Raw genomic sequence first — 9,338 nt, 5'->3', positions numbered from 1 at the left:
CCCACCCCCTGGAATTATGGCATCTCAATCCATTTTAGCATTAGCCTAAGTCAGACCACTCGTATGGATCTGCTGCCCTGATGATAACGTTCATGCCCTGGCTGTCCTCATCTTGGATTGTCCCTCTGTGTTCCCCCAACAGCCGGAGGATGGAGATGATTAGGACACAGCCTCCTGGAACATAGCCCCACAGAATACTATATTCACAGATGACATCATCTATGTAGAAAAATCCTATGAAATCTACCCAAAAAAGCTACTAGAACTGACACGTGGGTTCCGCATGGTTGCAGGATCTAAGATCAATATTCAAAAACTCACTGTATTTCTATATACCAGCAAAGAACAACTGGAAATTGAAATTTAAAATACCACTTACGTTAGAATCAAAAAATACTAACTAGGGATAAATCTGACAAAAGATGTGTAAAACCTGTTCAATAAAAAATTACAAAACACTACTGAGAAATGAAATGACCTACATAATCCGAGAGGTATGTTCATGGATCTGATGACACAATGTTGTCAAGATGTCAGTTCTCTCCAAATTAATCTATAGATTCAACACAATCAAAATCTTAGCAAGCTTTTTATTTTTGCAGAAATTGACAATCTGATTCTAAAGTTCATACGGAAATACTAAGGACTAGGCTATCCAAAACAACTCTGAAAAAGAACAAAGTTAGAGAACCCAAATCTCAAATTCAAACCTTATTACAAAGTTACAGCAATCAAAACATTTAGTATTGGCATCAAGATAGACAAATAGATCCATGGAACAGAATAGAGAGTCCAGAAATAGATCCCAAATACATGGTTGCTCAATTTTTGACAAAGGTACCAAGGCAACTCAGTGGAGAAAGGACAGTATTTTCAACAAATGACTCTAGAACACCTGTATATCCATATGCAAATATCCCCCAGGGTTGGAAACATGAATCTTTATTTCTGTCTTTCATTGTCTCCATGTGACATTCTGAGTAGAATAATTATTCATTTAGGACCAAAAAATAATCCTTTTTCATGTTTGGCCGGTCACTTCAAAGCTGTCCCCACTCTACTCCATGCCACTTCCCCTGTCCCTAAAGGAGGAATATTGGTGACAACTGATGAACTGTGCTGTTTTATTTAAGTCCTTCTCAGCCCCTCCATGTGTTGGTCAGGGTTATCCAGGATCCTCAGTGTTCTTTTCTAGTACTTTTTGCAGAGGGATGTGAAGATTGAGCTGTCCGTAGGCACTCCACAAGTCAAGGTTTTTTACTTCTTCCCCTTAGAGATCTGGTAGCTAAGGAACTGGCCCCTGCCTTCTCTCCCCTGCTTTTTGTTCTGGATCCTGTGTGCACATGAGTCAAGGAGAGCTTCAAGGTGAGGACACCCACAAATGCACCTGCCTTCATCTGCCCGTTTTGTTCATCACCATGAGGGAGAAAAAGGGAAATTTAATGCCTTCTGTCCACAAAAATATTGGAGAGGGAAGAAGGGGACATCTCCTATCAAGCTAGACCTGAGGTCTGGCTCTCCTTGGGCAGAGACCTGTTTGAAGTGACAGTTGGGTTTTGTGTAAAGTGTGGAGAGATTGCAGGTGTGAGGGACAGCAAGTGCAAAGGCCCCGTGGTAAACATCGGCTTGACTTTTTTGAGGAATGTCTGTGAAGCCAGCATGGCCAGAGTAGAGGGAAAGAGAAGTAGCTGAGATCAGATACCACGTCAGATATCAACAGTTTAGAGTTACTATTACCCATTGTGAGAAGCCCCCTGGGGAAGGAAGCAGGCTTACCAAGCATCCCAGCCCCTGGAAATCCACTGGTCGGCCCAACCAAAGTTGTCTGACCAGCGGCATATGGCAGTCAGTATTGACAGACCTGAGGCAATACCACATCCTGGAGGGGCTTCTGGATCATCAAAGGAGAATTAAATTAAATAGAATTTGGTTTGTACATCTGTCCTTCAATTACTGACAGGTGCTTATAGCTAAGAGAATGGGCTCTGAGATCAGGCTCCTGGATCAGTAGCTCAGCCCTACCTCTTACTAGCTGTGTGACCTTAGGCAAGTTACTTTTCTTCTCTGGGCCTCACTTTCCTCCTCTGTAAAATCGGTACTTACCTCTTATAGTTGTGGTGAGGTTTAAATGTACTATTGCAAGTAACATGCTTAGAACAGTACCAAGAATATGGTAAGTGCTGAAAACTTAACTTTCGTGGTAGGCAGAATACCCCCCAACCCCCAAAGATGTCCCCATCTTAATCTCAGGAATCTGTGACTCTCCGATGTTACATAGCAGGTAGGAATTAAACTTGCAGGTGGAATTAATGTTGCTAATTAGCTGACCTTGGCTTGGGAGACCCTGGAATATCCAGGTGAGCCCAATCTAATCATAAGGGTCCTGATAAGGGGGAGAAGAGTAAATGCCAGAGTCAAAGAGACTCTAGCTTTGAAGATGGGAGAAGGAGCCTCTAGAAGTTGGTAAAGGCAAGGAAACAATTCTCCCTAAAGCTTCCAGAAGGGACATAGCCCTGCCAACACCTTGACTGTAGCTAGGTGACACCCATTTTGGTCTTCTGACTTCTAGAAAGGTAAGATAATAAATTTGTGTTAATTCGTTACTAAATTTATGGTAATTTGTTAGGGCCACAGTAAGAAACCAATACAGCCATTATTATCATATGACGATGGTGATGATGACACAGACTTCTGCTGTGTGACCCAGAGAACAGAGTAGCAATGGACAGAGGAGGTTCCAGGCAGGCCAAGGCCACTCACTGTCCGGCACTGGAGCCCACACTGTCCTAAGGCTCAGAGTCTTCTCCGAGTGTCACCAGGCAGAGGCATCTGTCAGATGGCAAGGGTGCTGCTGCACTGGGACTGGATACATTTGACGCTATAAAGCTCTTATTCTAGAATTTTGAAATATCAAAGATTAATGTGTGATTTATTTGTCAATATAGTCTGTGTATCAGAATATTCATTAGAATTCTCTTCTCTCCATTTACCTACTTAGCAGTCCTGCTTTGAAATGAAATTCATTCACACTACTTCCTTTACCATTTCCAATTAGAAAAACATGAATTCACTCTTCTAATATTGGCTACCATTGACAGAGCACTGGACCATAGGTTTACCGTCATTCTTCTAATTCTCACAACAGTTTTGCAAAGTGTAGGTTTTTATATATGAAATTTGTTTTTTTCTGTACAAACTACAATTAGCAATGATGGAAATTCTACAAGACAGTGAAGTTTGGGGACCTTGTCTTTCAAAGCACATCACAGTCAATTTGCATTTTTGTTTCGTTCCAGTCACTGTCCCTCATACTTACCAGAATGTACTCAATGAATGTTTTTTTTCCCATGAAGTAGGCATTTTTAATGTTATTTTACAGATGAGGAAGCTGAGGTCAGAGGGCTTCGAAATGTACTGACTTTGGAACCAGAAAGAGGGGTGTTAGAATCAATTATGTGCTGGTAAATGTGTAAGATCTGGCTCTCAAGGGAAAAAAACCCAAAAACCCTGATTTAAAGCTTTTGTCAGTTTCTATGGCATAAATGCTCCCACTCCAGCTGATTTCATGGACAAACTACTCAGCCTGTCCGAGTCTCAGCTTCCTTTCCTATAAAATGGATAGATACCTACAAAACTAGGACCATGCCTCGTTCAGAGGCCCTGTATAAACTCTAGTGCCCTTCCTTCATTCAGAAAAGAAAAACAGCTCCAGCAAGATGTATTTGGTACAGTATTTTTCTAACTGAATCATGAGTCTTTATTGGGTTGCAAATTTATTTGTGGGTTGCAACCAGAATTTTTAAAAAGAAAGATAACAGATAGAAAAGACTAGAACAGAACGAGAAAAAAATCAGACTGCAACAGACAGGGGAAGATTAAATGTCATTCTCTGAATCCTTTGTTTCATTCCTACATGTATATGAATGTGCGTACTAGGTCATGAAAAAAGAATTTTCTTGCTGTAGGTCACAGTCAAAACAGTTTGAGAGCCACTGACTTAGTGAACCTGGCTTTCTAGAGAGCAGTGCTTTTACCTTATAGAGTTGTGGGGTGGGACAGAGGCATCTTGAAGAAGTAGTTTTATATCTTTCTCTGCAGAGGAAATGGGGCTGCAGCACCCAAGGGTGGAGCTGGGGTGGCCCATGCTAGGGGAACAAGCCAGAAAGGACCACAATGCCCTTTGCCTCCTCCAAGTCCAGGGCTGAGCTCCAAGCAGCCCTCCCTCGTATTGCCTGGTGAGCACTGGAGAAGGGAGGGACCTTTGCACAAGGGAGGAGGAGGAAGCTGCACAGGAAATCCTTGCTGCAAGCTGGCTGCTTCTGGAACCCACCACAGCAGCTCTCAGCCAATCAACAATAGCGCCCTTAGATAAAAAATAACCCATGGGGTCTGCAGCCCTGGGGCAGGGGCACGCTGTCTAAAGGGCTGGAAGGTCACCAGGCTACGACTGAGGTCATGCTCCTTGGCGCTCTGCTCTGCTTTGATTTCCTGATTGCTAATTAGAGGGCAATTTTCCAGCTGGAGGTCATTTGGGCCAGTGCCAGGAATGGGGCCCCCTGCGCCCAGGGTCTCTGCTCCCCTGCACTTTTACACAGGGTGATGGAAGGATCACTCACGCTAAGATCGTGAGATCTGAATGCAGCACCTCTCCCAGGTGGACTTTCATCTTAAAAGAGAGCCCAGGAGGTCTTAACCGAAGCTTGTCTCAACGGACATTGGTGGGGATTCTCAGGGAGGGAGGACAGAGGCCTTCCCTGCAGCGTTTTCCCTCAGCTATGGGTGGGGTCTGAGCCCAAGGCACCTCCAGCTGGTCCCCCAAAGTCCTCTCTCCAGCCTCCCAGTTCCCCTCAGTGCTTGAGCTCCACCAGCGATCAGTCTCCCTACACACTGGGGAATGAGGGAGAGGGCAAGGGTCATGCCAAATGTTATTTTACTACAACAAAGCCAGCTCTGAAACACGGAGACTAGGTGCCTCTGTTTGCTTCTGGCCTCACAGTTTGCTGGCTAATAATCTTGGTTCTCAACCTCCCATGCCCACCCCAGAAGCACCCACATCCCCCAAGGACTAACAACATTACACAGGAACTGCACTCCACAGTTTACAATACACACTTCTGATCTTTCAGTAACTTACACAGCATTTTTTAAAACCTGGGCACATGGGTGGAATTCAGGGGTTCATGTGAATTTGGATGGGACAGAAAAATTACATCTGTATTTTCATTAACTACTAAGTGAAATTTAGCACTTATGGCTATTAGGAATATAGGCAACAAACCACAGCAGTGTCAGCAGCACAAGTGACTGTCACCAAAAGAAGTCACAGGTATTTTTATTTTCATGGTATACCTGTTGCAGGTATCATGAATCACCATTTGTAGTCATGGCTACCTCAAAATCACACCTGCTGCTGGATTTCATTAGATAAAGCATTTGTAAAGGACATGTCTGACTTTATCGCAAATGCGTAGCTGTATCTCAGCATAATTGTTTTTTTTTGCAACTCTTTGCATTTTATTTTATGCATTTAAAGCATTATTCTGAAAAGAGGATTAAAACTTCTTCAAGCTGACAAAAGGATCCATGGTCCCAAAAGATGAGGAACCCTGAGGCCCTGGTGCTGGGGCCCTAAGCAGAGCTAGAGCAGAGCGAGCAAGGGCCCCGTAACTGCAGTGGCGCAAAGCTGACAGATACCCATAAGCAAATAAACAATTGCAAACTAACTCAACGGTGCTGTGAAGGCAGAGGTGGTTTAGGCAGAAGCTATAGTTGGGGAAAACCTGGGATGGCCACGACGCGGGAGGCTGCTACCTCACTGCAGACTCAGTGGACTCACAGCCACCTCTGGCCAAAGAGAAGAGAGCCATCCTGGGGGCCCTGGGGAAGGGGCAGCTCTTCCCTGGACCTGCTCCATTTCCCTGCCAGCCGCAGCCCAGGGCCTGGGAACTGGGTGATGAACAGTCCCCACTGCTTCGGCCTGAGATGTTTCCCAGAATGCAGAACTTTTCAGTGCCCAAAGCGGGAGTCTTGAGCAAACCAGTACGGCTGGCCACCCTACTTGGAAACCAAACCCCACCCCTTTTACCTAAGACTAATTCAACTGCCTGGAATTTGGGTCAGCTTATTGCCATAGGCACCTTCTCTGTCTGTCCATCTCTGTCTGTACCTGTCTCTCTAGGTCTCTCTCTGGCTCGCACTCTCTCCCCACCTAGTCAGTTTCTGCTTTAGCTCCCAAGCTAGTCAAAGTCCCCCAGCTCCTGGCTGTCAAGTGATGTGAACTTTTTATTCCCCTGAGGGCCTACCGAACACTACTTGCTGCTTGCTTTTAATTGAGGTATAATTTACATAAAGTCTTCAAGTCCCAGGTGAATAGCTCAGTGAAGGTTTATATACCCATAAAACCGCCACCCAGGTCTAGATATAGAAAGCCATCACTGCCCAGAAGTCTCCTGAGTGCCCCTTCATTGTCAAGAACTCTTCCAAAGGCTAACCACTATTCAGTCCCCACCACCTTCATGTCAGTGGAATCACGCGCTCTGCACCCCTCAGCAGCGCACCTGCTCTGAAGCTGTTTAAGGTCCCAGTGTTGCCAGCCCAGCAGGACCATGAACAGGAGGGACAGAGAATGTAGGGGAAACTTTACACCTTATGATTGGAGGGAATAAATACCCTCATTTTCAAGTGATGACACGAGGACTCCGAGGGACATGTCACTTACTTGGTCCTTTTGGCTAGCAGTGACTGGGCTCAGGGACACAGCCTGTTAGAGAGACAGAACTGGGAATTAGAACCCAGAATCTCCTTTTAAGCCCTGCAGCCTCCTTTGGACAAAAGCCAGGGCTGACTCCCGCTGTGACAAGGAGGTTTCTCCCCTGGGGAGGCTAAGCAGGCATCCAGTTTCCTCTGCTGCTCTCCCTGCCCAGACACCCGCCGCGCCCGAAACCCCAGGGATGCAGAGTGGTGGCTCTCAATGCCTGCTGCACATTAAAATCACAAGGGCGCTTTAAAAAGTCTAGTGCCCAGGCCTCACCCCAGACCAGTTAAGTCAGTGTCTCTGGGAGTGTGAACCTGGGCCAGTAGTTTTTAAAACACCTCAGGTGATTCCAATATTCTCAGGAAATTTTGTAAACAGCAGCGCTTCTCAGGATTTACAGTAGATATGAATCTTCCAGGGCTCTTGCTAGAATGCAGATTCTGATCCAGCAGGTCTGGGGTGAGGCCTGAGAGCCTGCATTTCTAACAAGCTGCAGGCTGAGGCTGAGGCTGCAGCCCAGGGACCGTGTGTGAGTAGCAAAACTTAGAGGACCTTGCTGTGTCCCAGTCCTCCTGCATACAAACATATTCTGCAGTGATTCTTTTTTAAGTCTGTCTCTTAAATATAAGGCTCACCTACCCCTTGCCAACAATTTTATATCTACCCACCTTTACCAGGAAATAGTACAGTGATTTATCACAGGCTTTCTATGTGCCAAATATTGTCCCCAACAACTTTGAGGATTGAGAAATAAGGAGGGTAATAATATGAAAACGCTGAGTAGAAACAGAGAGCAGAAATGGAATATATAATATACATCCAGTTGGGGCTTATGAAGGTGATGAGAAGAAAAACGAAAGGGATACAATATCCAACAAGAAAATGGACAAGGAGGGAGTGGCCAAGACAGTGGAGGAGGAAGCCCCTGAGCTCACACAGTGCTGGATGTCAATTAACTGTCAATAAAACTAAAAGAAATTTTAAAAACAAACAAAAGAAACAAAGAAGGAAAATGGAAGACGGAAGAGAATTTGTTCTAAATCATTAAATACAACAATCCACAGATTTGAGAAGACTGCTGAATGCTCCCCCCAAAATGAAGAGGAATACACACCTAGACACAGCAAGTTAAAATTCTGAACACCTAAGACAAAAAGGAAATATTGAAAGCCAGAAGGAAAAAGATGATTAACTTCAGTGGAATTAATAGTAAAGTGACTCCTGAACTCTCCCTGGCACACTCGCCACCCCCAACAAACTAACTTTGAGAAATGATAGTCCCCCATTTTAATAATGAGAAACAGTAGCTCCCACAGTGTTAGCGGCATTTTTAATGCCAAGACACCAACGCTCTTCTGAATATATAACCTGCACCTTCCTACCCACCTCTTTTTTAATTGTATGAAACTTTTGGATCTAAATAAAAATTTACCTTAGGGCCCAAAACTCACCCAGTCTTCAGTGCAAGCAGCTAGGAAAAGGCCCTGCCATTTTTCATATCTGTCTTCAGATCTCTTGTTCACTTCTGATACCCCAGATTCCTTGCCCTGCACAGCCAGACCTTCACCCAACTTCCTTCCCAAATGCCCCTTCCTTTTCTCGCCAGTGTTACTGCCCCACCCCAGCCTCGCCCCACTGCCACACACCAGGGCTTCTCACTAAGAGGGTTAGCTAGAATGACCTTAAACAGCCCCTCAAAGAGCCACCCCAGTCCTGGCTTATCCATCCTTTACCCAACATGACCAGCTAGGATTGGGTTATGGGATCCTAGCTGGGGAGTCCCCCCAGCAATCCTGCCACCAAAGAGGATTGCCTCATAGAAGTGAAGGCTATGCCCTGGCAGAATCTGAGGAGCCATCCTTCTGTCCCCTTGCCTGGGGCAGGACAGATGACAGCAGACAGCAGTGACACCAGCATTGTCCATCATCACTTCCTAGCAGGTTGTTAACCAGCTACCAGTTAGTGAATAAAACAGGTTCTCCTTGGAAGCCTGTGTCTCTGTGGTTGGTAAGGAGGAAACCAGGAGCTGCTACACTTTGTGACATACCTGGGAGGCCCTACTCCCTTGTCACAGCTGGGCATTGTCATAGGGGCCATTGTGGGCCAGCAGGGCCAGCTCTCTGATAGGAGGCAGTCTTGTGTGGTGGCGAGAGAATGGATTTCAGAGTTAGACAGACCTGGCTTCAAATCCCAATTGTCCCGCTTCTCGCTAACTGGCTATGTGAATTAATCCTCTGTGCCTCAGTTTCTTGATCTGTAAATTGGAGGGAGACAATAATAACTAATTGGAGTAATTATCATAAAGACCAAGTATGTGTCATGTCTGGCATTCAGTATGCGGTAGGTTCAAGCAATTCTCTACTGTTGTGAGGATTACATGAAATGATCCATGTGGAAAGGGTGAATTGGCTCAGCGCCTGGCCTACACAGGGGGCTCACCAAATGTTCTGTGACTTCTGCCCCTTTCTTGATGACCGTTTCTCTGATGCAGAACAAGTCCTTTCTCTCTCATTCCTTCATCCCAGGTACAAAGGAGCAGGAGGTGTGGCTGACTGTCAGGCCACCCTTCCAGACAGCCTCTGAC

Source organism: Vicugna pacos, chromosome 15, assembly GCF_048564905.1.
Source record: "Vicugna pacos chromosome 15, VicPac4, whole genome shotgun sequence".
Classification (NCBI taxonomy): domain Eukaryota; kingdom Metazoa; phylum Chordata; class Mammalia; order Artiodactyla; family Camelidae; genus Vicugna; species Vicugna pacos.
This window is presented reverse-complemented; position numbering follows the sequence as displayed.